The 15,331-nt window shown below is 44.0% G+C and overlaps 1 long non-coding RNA gene across 1 annotated transcript; it reads right to left on the bottom strand.

Moving 5' to 3' along the window:
• Positions 1–385: 385 nt before the first annotated feature.
• LOC119320882 lies at positions 386–5,529 on the bottom strand. Its single transcript, XR_005155075.1, has 3 exons — positions 5,442–5,529; positions 4,388–5,118; positions 386–435 (listed from the first exon to the last, which is right to left on the bottom strand). It is a non-coding gene; the product is annotated as an uncharacterized LOC119320882 (long non-coding RNA).
• Between the last annotated feature and the right edge of the window lie 9,802 nt (positions 5,530–15,331).

Here is a 15,331-nt window from a genome sequence, read left to right as displayed (position 1 = left end):
ATGGAGCCACCTGTCCTTCCAGCCCCCACATTGAAATCACTTGCGGGTACTCAACGAGCTGACCCGACTTTAGTCACCACCTGAATAGTATGTATGTATAGTATATACCCGTAATCACCTCCCGAGTAATCACGGCCCGATAGTATAGCACGACAGACTGACAAGAATGTAGGGTCACTAATGGTAAAGTAGCATCCTATACTAAGCATTTAGGATTGCAGGTAAGGTATAAGCAAATGTAGCAATAATGACAGGCTATGCAACAGAATAGCATTAATCGAAACAGTAACAGGCTACACTACTCTAATGTAAGCAGTAGAGAGAAGAATAGGCGATATCTGGTGATCAAGGGGGGCTTGCCTGGTTGCTCTGGCAAGAAGGAGGGGTCGTCAACTCCGTAGTCGTACTGGATAGCAGCGGCGTCGGTCTCGGTGTCTAGCGAGAGAAGAGGGGGAAGAAACAATAAATATAATGCAAACATATGCATGACGATGCATGACATGGCAATGAGTGGTGCTAGGTGTGCCCTAACGCGATCGTAGGTGATACCGATGAAAGGGGGAAACATCCGGGAAAGTATCCCGGTGTTTCGCGTTTTCGGACAGGTGAACCAGAGGGAAAAAGTTGCATGTTTGCTATACTAGGGATATGTGGCGGACGAACGAGATGCGTATTCGGAATTGTCTCGTTGTTGTGAGCAACTATCATGTACAAAGTTTTTCCATCCGAGTTACGTATTATTTAATATTAATTTTTAAAGTTTTAATTCATTTTCGGAATTAATAGAATTAATTAAATTAGAAAATGCAATTATGACGTCAGCATGATGTCAGTGGTCAACTGTGGACTTTGACTAGTCAACAGACCACTAGGTCCCACATGTCATTCTCTCCTAACTAACTAACCAAGTTAATTAGTTTAATTAATAGATTAATTAGGTTAAGTTAATTAACTTAGTTAATTAATTAACTAATTTGATTATTAACATGGATTTGCTATCAACAGCAACTAGAGTGTGTGCTATCGGAACCGTTGATGCTCTTTGAGATCCGCACTTTTTGTGGATAAGGTTCCGAATTTCTGAATTGTTGATTTTCGCCATGACCGAAGAGGAAAGGAATGAGCGATACTTTATGCTAGTGTACACCCTGTATGGAAGCCTAGCGGCTGACCTGTCAGTGCATTTGAGGGCGATAGCAGCGACTCCTTTCTTCTACGGCAGAGGGCGACAGGAACCATTTTCGGTAATCAGCTACAGGGTCTACTTCCAGTCATTTTTAGCAACAATTCCATGCTGAATAAGGGGCAATACCTCGTGCTGGTGTTGAAACCTGCCATTTTTGGTATTGGTCAACGCAGTATGCAAGGTTCGGCACCGTTTGGCGCGATGACTGGATGCGTTTGGACGGCTCTTTTATGTTGCAGCAGGGAAAATCCCATTGAATGCAGCCCCCCAAAAAACGTACGTGAGTAATTGGCTACGATGCACGGCGCCGTCCAACTGCGCCTCCCTCTGAACCCCACCGTCAATCCGGATGCAATGAATTGCGCCACGTTTTCAACTTTCTTGTTTTTGCTTCTATGGATTTTCAGTTAGGAAGAAGCAGTAATATTCTTGAGCTTAATAAATCTATTCATGGAAATAAGTGATATGGAAGCTGAATATTTGTGGCGTATGGTTAAGTGCACACTGAATATTGAGATCGATCGTATTCCTTTCAGTGATGCATGAGCTGTAAAGTTTAGCTTCGTTTAGCTTCTTCAAATATATCTATGTCACATCCATGGCTAGGCTTCGGGCTTGCGGGTGAACTACACAAAATCATCTGCCATTCTTATCAGAGGAGAGGAGCGGGATGAACAGCTCATTCGGAACACCATGCCCTGGAAGATGGAAAAGTTCCCCTGTAAATATCTTGGGCTGCAGCTTGCCATTAGACAGATGACTCGCTCTGATTGGCAACCAATAGTTGAAAATCCTCCCAGGCTGGCAGCGAGGGTTGGTGACCAGACCGGGCAGACTCATCTTGGTGAATCAAGTAATGAGGGCGAGGCCCACGCATCATTTGATCATTGTGGATGCCCCCAAATGGGCACTGGATAGGATTGATAAAGGATGCTGAGCATTTTTCTGGGCAGGCACGGATGAGGCAGTAGGAGGGAAGTGCGTGGTAGCTTGGCAGCGAGTTTGCAGGCCAAAGAGCCTTGGAGGTTTGGGAGTCATTAACCTACATAAACAAGGGATTGCCCTCCGGCTGCGTTGGGAATGGCTGAAGCGAACGGACAACGACAGACCATGGCAGGGCCTACACGAGATTGTAGACAAGGAGGCTTTGACGACTTTCCAGAGCTTGGTGCAATGGCGCATGGGAGATGGCACGAAAATACTCTTTTGGAAGGATAGATGGATTGGAGGGGCAACAGTGAAGGAGCTAGCGCCCAGCCTACTGCCCAAGGTTAAAACCTGGACGATCAACAGGCGATCGACGAAGGATGGACTGTCTCTCCATGCCTGGATGAATGATATTGTGGGGGACATGAACACCGAGGACTTGGCGCAGTTCATAAGGCTTTGGGAGGCACAGATGAACATCCAGGTACATCAGGGTTCGGAGGACAGGCCATACTGGGCTTGGAACGAATCAGGCACATACACTGCCTCCTCTGCTTACAAGATGATGTGTGAAGGAGGGATCAAGTTTCAGCCGGCGGCAGCTATCTGGAAATGCCAAGCACCTCTCGCTTGCCAAATCTTTATGTGGCTGGCACTTCAGTATAGGCTATGGACCTCGGATCGGAGAGCTCGACATGGTCTCCAAGAAACAACATCGGCATGCTCTCTCTATGATCAAGAGGAAGGCACTGTGGACCACATTCTGTCCCAGTGCGTGTTCGCGAAGCAGGTGTGGTTCCTTTGCTTCTCCAGGACGGGGATTGATCCCGCCTTGCTACCGTACGACAATGCTCCTTTGCAAGATTGGTGGATGAGAGCCAGGAAGACAGTGCACAAGACTATGCGGAAGGACTTCGATTCTTTTGTGATGCTTATTTTCTGGTTTTTGTGGAAACAGAGGAACAACAGAGTGTTTGATAGGGATGGCATCACAAATGAGATAGGCACTGTTGAGTGTATCCTTAGGGAGCGAAAGCTGTGGGAATTAGCCAGTAGGAGTGGAGTGCTACATTTTTGTGAGTAGTCCCTCAGGTTCCTTACCGGAGTTGGAGAGGGCGGACGCTTGTGTGTAGTGGCCGCCAGTTTTGTAACCTCTTGTAAATATTGTTCTATCTTCTATAAAGCTAAGGTACGCCTTTGGCGTACTCTTGAAAAAAAATATTCTATGTTTTGTAGTGCTACAGAAACTGTGGACCACTTGTTCCTTTTGCACCCAGTTTACAAAATTTGTAGAATGTGACTAAGTGCACACTGAACCTTCAGTTTTTTTTCATGTTTCTTCTAATGGTTTGTTTGGTTCAATTTCTGAAGATTACTGGAGATGTTAGAAATTTGATGGTTGTTGGACTAGTGGCTTTATTTTGCACTATTTGGAACCTGTAATGTACATTGTCTTATCAGTTTCTAATGGTGGACTGGATTGGATACTCAGGTGTTGCTGCGGGGAGTAGCAGAGAGGCTGCTAGAGCTATGGACTCTGTCTCCTGAAGATAATGAAATGCTTCCAACAAGTTCCTCCTCTCTGTACTTTGGCTTCTAATAATACATGATTCTGTTCTCATGTCAATTTGGTGGCTTTCTGCTGTAACAAAGTTCACCATGTAATGTATTGTTATCCCTAAAAAATGTATTGTTGGGCACAATATATATTTTCTCCCGGTCGATCGACTGCAATGTCTCTGAATTTCACATAACTTTTACCGTGGTCCTTGATTCACTTACAGAATCATATGTCTCTGTGTTGTTGACAATGCGATACTATGTTCCTATATTTTGCAGAGTTTATTTCTGCTATTCTTTCCTACGTATTTCGTTTTCCAGATGAATGAAACTACAAAAAGCTAGTACTCCCTCCGTCTCAAAATTCTTGTCTTACATTTGTCTAAATACAGATGTACCTAATACTAAAACGTGACTTCATACATCCGTATTTGGACAAATCTAACACAAGAATTTTGGGATGGAGGGAGTACCACACAGCCGACACGAGATCAATCATCTATCTGCACTTAATCCTGTATAAAAGTGAGTGTATGCACAGAGAGATCGGCAAGCTTTTGTCTTCGTATCTGAACTAGGAAGTGGCACGTGAAGTGGATGTCAGATAAAAAAAATGCAGGCTCCATCTTGGTCCTGAACACTCACACCCTAATGGTGGACGAAATCCTTTCCTTGCAGGAACCCTAGCTAGCTAGCTACAGATGGAGCACTTACAGATCAAGCCGCCATGAGTGTCTCCACTCGAGCTCTGGGACGGGATGGCGCCGTCGCCAGCGCCGGGCAACCTCCACTGCAGTCGCCGGCGAAAGGATTCGCTCGCCGCCTCCCCGGCTGGCGTCTCCGTCTTGTGGAGTCCTACGTTCCAGAGAGACCTCCCGATGTCAACGCCACGTGTGTTCACCCGCATCGCGGCGCTGATCGGACGGCCATAGCTAAAGATAACAGTCTAGTAGCAGCCTCCATTAATGTGAGGAGGCGGGCAGCATCTCCATTGGTCCTGTGGTTGGAAGGAGGTACATTGTCAGGCCCAAAGTCTGAGTCAACCAGATGCACGAAACCTCAAGCTACAAGCAAACATCCACAGTTCAGAAGGCATCAAAGGCATCAAGGCCAGCGTCCAAGAGGTGGCTGCCCGGCTTTATTGTTTTTGCTTCTAAGGATTTTCAGTCATGACATTTCTCCCCTTAGCCCTCGCCTCCCTCTTCTCTGCAACCAGCAACGCAGTTCGGGTTTCATTGTAACAAGGGGATGGATCCGTCTGGAGATCGTAGTGCAAGCAGGGCAAGCAACCACATTAGCGTTGTTCCAACTGTAAGCGTGTTTGCAGGAGCCATCGTCCCTGCCTCCGTCGACGTCGCTAGTGTTCCAGCCATTCAGAGCAGTGGGCAGCAGGTAATTACCATCCATCCTGCTGCCAAAACATGCCAGCGTAAAAAAAGAGATTCCTGTAATCAGAAGAGAAAACACTCATCAGCACAGATCCCCTGCCGCCTTATTTTGACAGCTCCTTGCGCGCTGCAATGGGCAAAGGATAATCTAGGAAATCAAGTTCTTTATCTACGTCGCATGAGCTAGCGTGCATGCTTAGATATTATCGATTGATCCACACCGAAATTGCTAACTCATTGCTCAGATTAAGAAAGCGAACGGGAGCATGACCCCGTCCGGCGAGAAAAACAGCGATGGCAGTCACTGCAGGATAGCTCCTACGGCTCGGACTGGATTCCTCAACTAGTTCGATGTAAACACTACGGGGAGAAATTCATACCTTAGAACTGCTGTGTGCCGCCGCACTAGGAGGGATCGGAGTTCGTCGATCTCCAGCTGCTATCTGGGCTTCTAGCACCAGAGCAAATGCCCAACCTCGTGTACAAGGTAGTGGCTGAGCATATCTTTTCAAGCCTCCTCGTGAATCCGAGCACGGGCCGGCCTCCCCGGTCAGCCTGACTACCTACAAGTGGATCCCGACAAGAAAGCCCAGGAAACCTCTGAACCTGGGATTCGAGGACTCACAAGATACGTTGGTTAGCCTAAAAAAACAAGATACGTTGGTTGGTCGGTGCAGGTTTTTTTTGTTTGACTTTGCCTAGTAGAATCTTTGTTTTTTTCTGGCGCCCCTACTTCCTACTCCTATTTTTCCTTTGAGGTGGCTCTTCCCGGTTCAACTGCTCTATGGGCCTCCCTGTACCAGTGAAGACACCACGCCTCCTTCCTTTGGCCTGATCTACTCGACTCTTTCCTGCCGCCCACAGCCCCGCGATGCAGTAGGGGTATGAGTTGGGAAAATTAAATTCAGAAGTAGTTGATTTTTATTTTCAAATAGGTTTGAACTAGGTGTTGGGGAACGTAGTAATTTCAAAAAAAAATCTACGTACACGCAAGATCATGGTGATGGCATAGCAACAAGAGGGTAGAGTGTGTCCACGTACCCTCGTAGACCGAAAGCGGAAGCGTTAGAACAACGCGGTTGATGTAGTCGTACGTCTTCACGGCCCGACCGATCAAGTACGGAAAATACGGCACCTCCGAGTTCTAGCACACGTTCAGCTCGATGACGTCCCTCGAACTCCGATCCAGCCGAGTGTCGAGGGAGAGTTCCGTCAGCACGACGGCGTGGTGACGATCTTGATGTACTACCGACGCAGGGCTTCGCCTAAGCACCGCTACGATATTATCGAGGTGGATTATAGTGGAGGGGGGCACCGCACACGGCTAAGAGATCCAAGGGATCAATTGTTGTTGTTCCTAGAGGTGCCCCCCTGCCCCCGTATATAAAGGAGGGAGGGGGAGGTGCGGCCGGCCAGGAGGGGCGCGCCAGGAGGAGTCCTCCTCCCACCGGGAGTAGGACTCCCAACTTCCTTGTTGGAGTAGGAGAGAAGGAAAGAGGGGGAGAGGAGGAAGGAAAAGGGGGCTGCACCCCTTGTCCAATTCGGACCAGAAGGGGGCTGCGCACCTCCTTCCTTTCAGCCTCTCTCCTCTATTCCCGTATGGCCCAATAAGGCCCATACACTCCCCGGCGAATTCCCGTAACTCTCCGGTACTTCGAAAAATACCCGAATCACTCGGAACCTTTCTGAACTCCGAATATAGTCGTCCAATATATCGATCTTTACGTCTCGACCACTTCGAGACTCCTCGTCATGTCCCTGATCTCATCCGGGACTCCGAACTCCTTCGGTACATCAAAACTCATAAACTCATAATATAACTGTCATCGTAACGTTAAGCGTGCGGACCCTACGGGTTCGAGAACTATGTAGACATGACCTAGAACTATTCTCGGTCAATAACCAATAGCGGAACCTGGATGCCCATATTGGTTCCTACATATTCTATGAAGATCTTTATCGGTCAAACCGCATAACAACATACGTTGTTCCCTTTGTCATCGGTATGTTACTTGCCCGAGATTCGATCGTCGGTATCCAATACCTAGTTCAATCTCGTTACCGGCAAGTCTCTTTACTCGTTACGTAATACATCATCTCACAACTAACTCATTAGTTGCAATGCTTGCAAGGCTTATAGTGATGTGCATTACCGAGAGGGCCCAGAGATACCTCTCCAACAATCAAAGTGACAAAACCTAATCTCGAAATACGCCAACCCAACATGTACCTTTGGAGACACCTGTAGTACTCCTTTATAATCACCCAGTTATGTTGTGACGTTTGGTAGCAACCAAAGTGTTCCTCCGGTAAACGGGAGTTGCACAATCTCATAGTTACAGGAACATGTATAAGTCATGAAGAAAGCAATAGCAACATACTAAACGATCAAGTGCTAAGCTAACGGAATGGGTCAAGTCAATCACATAATTCTCCTAATGATGTGATCCCATTAATCAAATGATAACACATGTCTATGGTTAGGAAACATAACCATCTTTGATTAATGAGCTAGTAAAGTAGAGGCATACTAGTGACTATATGTTTGTCTATGTATTCACACATGTATCATGTTTCCGGTTAATACAATTCTAGCATGAATAATAAATATTTATCATGAAATAAGGAAATAAATAATAACTTTATTATTGCCTCTAGGGCATATTTCCTTCAGTCTTCCACTTGCACTAGAGTCAATAATCTAGTTCACATCATCATGTGATTTAACACCAATATTCACATCTGTATGTGATTAATACCCATAGTTCACATCGTCATGTGATCAACACCCAAAGGGTTTACTAGAGTCAATAATCTAGTTCACATCGCTATGTGATTAACACCCAAAAGAGTACTAAGGTATGATCATGTTTTGCTCGTGAGAGAAGTCTAGTCAACGGGTCTGTCATATTCAGAGCCATATGTATTTCGCAAATATTCTATGTCCACAATGCTCTGCACGGAGCTACTCTAGCTAATTGCTCCCACTTTCAATATGTATCCAGATTGAGACTTAGAGTCATCTGGATTGGTGTAAAAGCTTGCATCGTTGTAACTTTAACGACGAGCTCTTTTATCACCTCCATAATCGAGAAACATCTCCTTAGTCCTCACTAAGGATATTCTTGACCCATGTCCAGTGATCTACTTATTAGATCAAAATTGTATTCCTTTGCCAAACACAGAGCAAGGTATACAATAGGTCTGGTTCACAGCATAGCATAGTTTATAGAACCTATGACTGAGGCATAGAGAATGACTTTTCATTTTCTTTCTATTTTCTGCAATGGTCGGGTCTTGAGTCTTACTCAACTTCACACCTTGTAACACAGGCAAGAACTCCTTCTTTGACTGTTCCATTCTGAACTATTTCAAAAATTTATCAAGGTATGTACTCATTGAAAAATCTTATCAAGCGTCTTGATCTATCTATATAGATCTTGATGCTCAATGTGTAAGCAGCTTCACCGAGGTCTTGCTTTGAAAAACTTCTTTCAAATACTCCTTTATGCTTTCCAGAAAATTCTACATCATTTCCAATTAATAATATGTCATTCACATATACTTATCAGAAATGCTGTAGTGCTCCCACTCACTTTCTTGTAAATACAGGTCTTTCCAAAAGTTGTATAAAACCATATGCTTTGATCAACTCATCAAAGCGTATATTCCAACTCTGAGATGCTTACACCAGTCCATAGATGGATCGCTGGAGCTTGCACATTTTGTTAGCACCGTTAGGATTGACAAAACCTTCTGGTTGCATCATATACAACTCTTTTTTAAGAAAACCATTAAGGAATGCAGTTTTGACATCCATTTGCCAGATTTCATAAAATGTGGCAATTGCTAACATGATTCGGACAGACTTAAGCATCGCTACAGTTGAGAAAATCTCATTGTAGTCAACACCTTGAACTTGTCAAAAAACCTTTCACAACAAGTCGAGCTTTGTAGATAGTAACACTACTATCAGTGTCCGTCTTCCTCTTGAAGATCCATTTATTTAACATGGCTTGCTGATCATCGAGCAAGTCAATCAAAGTCCATACTTTGTTCTCATACATGGATCATATCTCAGATTTTATGGTCTCAAGCCATTTCACAGAATCTGGGCTCATCATCGCTTCCTCATAGTTCGTAGGTTCGTCATGATCTAGTAACATAACTTCCAGAACAGGATTACCGTACCACTCTGGTGCGGATCTTACTCTGGAAGACCTACGAGGTTCTGTAGTAACTTAATCTGAAGTTTCATGATCATCATCATTAACTTCCTCACTAATTGGTGTAGTAGTCATAGGAACAGATTTCTGTGATGAACTACTTTCAAATAAGGGAGCAGGTACAGTTACCTCATCAAGTTCTACTTTCCTCCCACTCACTTCTTTCGAGAGAAACTCCTTCTCTAGAAAGGATCCATTCTTAGCAACGAATGTTTTGCCTTTGGTTTTGTGATAGAAGGAGTACCCAACAGTTTCCTTTGGGTATTCTATGAAGATGCACTTCTCCGATTTGGGTTTGAGCTTATCAGGATGAAACTTTTTCACATAAGCATCGCAACCCCAAACTTTAAGAAATGACAACTTTGGTTTCTTGCCAAACCATAGTTCATAATGTGTCGTCTCAACGGACTTAGGTGGTGCCCCTTTTTAACGTGAATGCAGCTGTCTTTAATGCATGACCCCAAAACGATAGTGGTAAATCGGTAAGAAACATCATAGATTGTACAATATCCAATAAAGTACGGTTATGACATTCGGACACACCATTACGCTGTGGCTTTCCGGGTGGCGTGAGTTGCGAAACTATTCCGCATTATTTCAAATGTAGACCAAACTCGTAACTCAAATATTCTCCTCCACGATCAGATCGTAGAAATTTTATTTTCTTGCTACGATGATTTTCAACTTCACTCTGAAATTCTTTGAACTTTTCAAACGTTTCAGACTTATGTTTCATTAAGTAGATATACCCATATCTGCTCAAATCATCTGTGAAGGTCAGAAAATAATGATACTTGCCGCGAGCCTCAACACTCATCGGATCGCATACATCAGTATGTATTATTTCCAATAAGTCAGTTGCTCGCTCTATTGTTCCGGAGAACGGAGTCTTTAGTCATCTTGCCCATAAGGCATGGTTCACAAGCATCAAGTGATTCATAATCAAGTGATTCCAAAATCCCATCAGCATGGAGTTTCTTTATGCGCTTTACACCAATATGACCTAAACTGCAGTGCCACAAATAAGTTGCACTATCATTATTTAACTTTGCATCTTTTTGGTTTCAATATTATGAATATGTGTATCACTACGATCGAGATCCAACGAACCATTTTCATTGGGTGTGTAACCATATAAGGTTTTATTCATGTAAAAAGAACAACAATTTATTCTCTTACTTAAATGAATAACCGTATTGCAATAAACATGATCAAATCATATTCATGCTCAACGCAAACACCAAATAACATTTATTTAGGTTCAACACTAATCCCAAAAGTATAGGAAGTGTGCGATGATGATCATATCAATCTTGGAACCAATTCCAACACACATCATCACTTCACCTTCAACTAGTTTCTGTTCTGTAACTCCTGTTTCGAGTTACTAATCTTAGCAACCGAACAAGTATCAAATACTCAGGGGTTACTATAAACACTAGTAAGGTACACATCAATAACATGTATATCAAATATACCCTTGTTCACTTTGCCATCCTTCTTATCCACCAAATATTCAAGGCATTTCCACTTCTAGTGACCATTTCCTTTGCAGTATAATCACTCAGTTTCAGGCTTTGGTCCAGCTTTGGGCTTCTTCGCGGGAGTGACAACTTGCTTGCCACTATGCTTGAAGTTCCCTTTCTTTCCCTTTGCCCTTTTCTTAAAACTAGTGGTCTTATCAATCATCAACACTTGATGCTCTTTCTTGATTTCTACCTTCGTCGATTTCAGCATCACGAAGAGCTCGGGAATCGTTTTCGTCATCCCTTGCATTATAGTTCATCACGAAGTTCTACTAACTTGGTGGTGGTGACTAGAGAATTCTGTCAATCACTATCTTATCTGGAAGATTAACTCCCACTTGATTCAAGTGATTGTAGTACCCAGACAATCTAAGCACATGCTCACTAGTTGAGCGATTCTCCTCCATCTTTTAGCTATAAAACTTGTTGGAGACTTCATATCTCTCAACTCGGGTATTTTCTTGAAATATTAACTTCAATTCCTGGAACATCTCATATGGTCCATGACGTTCAAAACGTTTTTGAAGTCCTAATTCTAAGCCATAAAACATGGTGCACAAAACTATCAAGTAGTCATCATATTGAGCTAGTCAAACGTTCATAACGTCTGCATCTGCTCCTGCAATAGGTCTGTCACCTAGCGGTGCATTAAGGACATAATTCTTCTGTGCAGCAATGAGGATAAACCTCAGATCACGGATCCAATCCGCATCATTGCCACTAACATCTTTCAACACAATTTTCTCTAGGAACATATAAAAATAAATATATGAAAGTAACAACGCAAGTTATTGATCTACAACATAATTTGCAAAATACTACCAGGACTAAGTTCATGATAAATTAAAGTTCAATTAATCATATTACTTACGAACTCCCACTTAGACAGACATCTCTCTTGTCATCTAAGTGATTACGTGATCCAAATCAACTAAACCATGTCCGATCATCACGTGAGATGGAGTAGTTTCAATGGTGAACATCATTATGTTAATCATATCTACTATATGATTCACGCTCGACCTTTCGGTCTCCGTGTTCCGAGGCCATATCTGTATATGCTAGGCTCGTCAAGTTTAACCCGAGTATTCCGCGTGTGCAACTGTTTTGCACCCGTTGTATTTGAACGTAGAGCCTATCACACCCGATCATCACGTGGTGTCTCAGCACGAAGAACTTTCACAACGGTGCATACTCAGGGAGAACACTTCTTGATTATTAGTGAGAGATCATCTTAAAATGCTACCGTCAATCAAAGCAAGATAAGATGCATAAAGGATAAACATCACATGCAATCAATATAAGTGATATGATATGGCCATCATCATCTTGTGCTTGTGATCTCCATCTTCGAAGCAACGTCGTGATCACCATCGCCACCGGCGCGACACCTTGATCTCCATCGTAGCATCGTTGTCGTTACGCCATCTATTGCTTCTACGACTAACGCTACCGCTTAGTGATAAAGTAAAGCAATTACAGGGCGTTTGCATTTCATACAATAAAGTGACAACCATATGGCTCCTGCCAGTTGCCGATAACTTCGGTTACAAAACATGATCATCTCATACAATAAAATATAGCATCACGTCTTGACCATATCACATCACAACATGCCCTGCAAAAACAAGTTAGACGTCCTCTACTTTGTTGTTGCAAATTTTATGTGGCTGCTACGGGCTTAGCAAGAACCGTTCTTACCTACGCATCAAAACCACAACGATAGTTCGTCAAGTTGGTGCTGTTTTAACCTTCGCAAGGACCGGGCGTAGCCACACTCGATTCAGCTAAAGTGAGAGAGACAGACACCCGCCAGCCACCTTTAAGCATGAGTGCTCATAACGGTGAAACCAGTCTCGCGTAAGCGTACGCGTAATGTCGGTCTGGGCCGCTTCATCTCACAATACCGCCGAACCAAAGTATGACATGCTGGTAAGCAGTATGACTTGTATCGCCCACAACTCACTTGTGTTCTACTCGTGCATATGACATCTACGCATAAAACCTGGCTCTGATACCACTGTTGGGGAACGTAGTAATTTCAAAAAAAATTCCTACGTACAAGTAAGATCATGGTGATGGAATAGCAACGAGAGGGGAGAGTGTGTCCACGTACCCTCGTAGACCGAAAGCGGAAGCGTTAGAACAACGCGGTTGATGTATTCGTACGTCTTCACGGCCCGACCGATCAAGCACCGAAACTACGGCACCTCCGAGTTCTAGCACACGTTCAGCTCGATGACGTCCCTCGAACTCCGATCCAGCTGAGTGTCGAGGGAGAGTTCCGTCAACACAACAGCGTGGTGACGATCTTGATGTACTACCGACGCAGGGCTTCGCCTAAGCACCGCTGTGATATTATCGAGGTGGATTATGGTGGAGGGGGGCACCGCACACGGCTAAGAGATCCAAGGGATCAATTGTTGTTGTTCCTAGAGGTGCCCCCCTGCCCCCGTATATAAAGGAGGGAGGGGGGAGGTGCGGCCGGCCAGGAGGGGCGCGCCAGGAGGAGTCCTCCTCCCACCGAGAGTAGGACTCCCCCCTTCCTTGTTGGAGTAGGAGAGAAGGAAAGAGGGGGAGAGGAGGAAGGAAAAGGGGGCTGCACCCCTTGTCCAATTCGGACCAGAAGGGGGCTGTGCACCTCCTTCCTTTCAGCCTCTCTCCTCTATTCCCGTATGGCCCAATAAGGCCCATACACTCCCCGGCGAATTCCCGTAACTCTCCGGTACTCCGAAAAATACCCGAATCACTCGGAACCTTTCCGAACTCCGAATATAGTCGTCCAATATATCGATCTTTACGTCTCGACCATTTCGAGACTCCTCGTCATGTCCCCGATCTCATCCGGGACTCCGAACTCCTTCGGTACATCAAAACTCATAAACTCATAATATAACTGTCATCGTAACGTTAAGCGTGCGGACCCTACGGGTTCGAGAACTATGTAGACATGACCTAGAACTATTCTCGGTCAATAACCAATAGCGGAACCTGGATGCCCATATTGGTTCCTACATATTCTACGAAGATTTTTATCGGTCAAACCGCATAACAACATACGTTGTTTCCTTTGTCATCGGTATGTTACTTGCCCGAGATTCGATCGTCGGTATCCAAAACCTAGTTCAATCTCGTTACCGGCAAGTCTCTTTACTCGTTACGTAATACATCATCTCACAACTAACTCATTAGTTGCAATGCTTGCAAGGCTTATAGTGACGTGCATTACCGAGAGGGCCTAGAGATACCTCTCCGACAATCGGAGTGACAAAACCTAATCTCGAAATATGCCAACCCAGCATGTACCTTTGGAGACACCTGTAGTACTCCTTTATAATCACCCAGTTACGTTGTGACATTTGGTAGCACCCAAGGTGTTCCTCCGGTAAACGGGAGTTGCATAATCTCATAGTTACAGGAACATGTATAAGTCATGAAGAAAGCAATAGCAACATACTAAACGATCAAGTGCTAAGCTAACGGAATGGGTCAAGTCAATCACATCATTCTCCTAATGATGTGATCCCATTAATCAAATGACAACACATGTCTATGGTTAGGAAACATAACCATCTTTGATTAATGAGCTAGTAAAGTAGAGGCATACTAGTGACTATATGTTTGTCTATGTATTCACACATGTATCATGTTTCCGGTTAATACAATTCTAGCATGAATAATAAACATTTATCATGAAATAAGGAAATAAATAATAACTTTATTATTGCGTCTAGGGCATATTTCCTTCACTAGGGGTATGAGTTAGGAGCGTACAAAAATTATGAAACATTTGATGGAGCTGGGAAAGTGAGAAGAAAATTATGGGTAAAGTATCGAAGCTCAAGCTCGGACAGAAAAATGAACACGTTTTTGAAGAAGGTTGACAAGGAATTTGGAAAGCATTTTAATAAAATATAAAGAAGGCTCCAAAGATTTCCAGAAAATTTTCAAAAGATCCATTTTGATGTGAAAAGCTGAATGACATGTTAAAGCAAAACAACCTTTTTATGGCCTTATTTTTTCGCAAATCGGCGTGCGTGAGGTACAGACTATATAGAAGGAGGGTTATCAATCATAAAGATGGCGGGGCCCTGCCCCTGGGGGGTGTATGGGGTGCGTATAGGAGGTCCGACGTTATATACATATAGGTTTGTGTGTGCGAAGAAGAAGAATCACCTAAAAAATCGGTGTGCCTCATAAAGATTCGTTTTTAGTATTGATGCCCGCGAAGGTTCCTCTCGCATTTAAAAGGCCCCGCAAATCTCTGTGTCTGAGGTCGTAACACAACAAAAAGGGAGGGGTCACCCTCGGTGAGATGGGGGGGTGTATGGGGCGCGTATAGGAGGTCCGACATTATATACATATAGGTTTGTGTGTGCGAAGAAGAAGAATCCCCTAAAAAATCGGTGTGCCTCATAAAGATTCGTTTTAGTATTGATGCCCGCGAAGGTTCCTCCTGCATTTAAAAGGCCCCGCAAATCTCTGTGTCTAAGGTCGTAACACAACAAAAAGGGAGGG

This window comes from Triticum dicoccoides, chromosome 6B (assembly GCF_002162155.2).
Source record: "Triticum dicoccoides isolate Atlit2015 ecotype Zavitan chromosome 6B, WEW_v2.0, whole genome shotgun sequence".
Lineage (NCBI taxonomy): Eukaryota > Viridiplantae > Streptophyta > Magnoliopsida > Poales > Poaceae > Triticum > Triticum dicoccoides.
Note: the sequence above shows the minus strand (reverse complement) of the source record. Positions and strands in the feature narration are given on the sequence as shown.